At 42.8% G+C, this 657-nt stretch overlaps 1 long non-coding RNA gene across 1 annotated transcript in view; it reads left to right on the top strand.

Moving 5' to 3' along the window:
• The first annotated feature begins 496 nt into the window (after nucleotides 1-496).
• Nucleotides 497-657, top strand: part of LOC106938411 (uncharacterized) — a 22,946-nt gene continuing 22,785 nt past the window's right edge. Inside the window, exon 1 of the long non-coding RNA XR_001422612.1 lies at nucleotides 497-595. This is a non-coding gene — a long non-coding RNA (uncharacterized LOC106938411). The remainder of the gene's footprint in view (nucleotides 596-657) is intronic.

Genomic DNA, 657 nt, shown 5'->3' with positions numbered 1-657 from the left:
ACTGGTCAAGACTTGGAAATTTTACTTCGGCCCGGGGGAGAGGGAGTTGGGGGATGAACAGTCAGATAAAGCTTCTGCATGTTGGTGTTCCCGCTAAAGCCTGAATATGCCCAATTTGGGTTGTCTTGGCCTGATTATCGCAGCCTGTGGGGTTTACCCTGACTGGGAACGAGAACACAACCTGTTGAATGTCTCGGGTAGCCAATCAGAAAGCGCGGTGACATAAGAACAGAGGGGAATCCCAAACAACTGTGAGTCCGGTGGATATCGGAGATGATATGTGGAAATGTTTATTATTATATGTAAAAATCATTATTATATATGTTTATTCAGTTAAAAATGTTAACTATGAAAAAACACAGTCACCTCCAAATCATAGTGCAGCAAATAGAGCGGCTGCTCCCATCGTCTTTTATCCACCGCCTTTTCTTTTTATTACTCTTTTATCTCTTAAAATGAGTCCACAAACTATCACTATTGCTTCTACATTGTCATCCGTGTGTGGTTATTCTAAATTCCCGTATGCTATGTTGGGGGTTTTACTGGATTATCCTCTGGAATCGGGATGTTCGTGAGTGGAAGCGGTTCGTGTGGTGTGAAGAATCGGCCGACAATTCTTAAATCTTGCCGTCTAAACCAGACTTAAGACTCACAAGC

The sequence above is a fragment of the Poecilia latipinna genome, unplaced genomic scaffold, assembly GCF_001443285.1.
Source record: "Poecilia latipinna isolate Pla-1442-1.1 unplaced genomic scaffold, P_latipinna-1.0 Scaffold2586, whole genome shotgun sequence".
NCBI classification, from domain to species: domain Eukaryota; kingdom Metazoa; phylum Chordata; class Actinopteri; order Cyprinodontiformes; family Poeciliidae; genus Poecilia; species Poecilia latipinna.
This window is presented reverse-complemented; position numbering and strand designations above follow the sequence as displayed.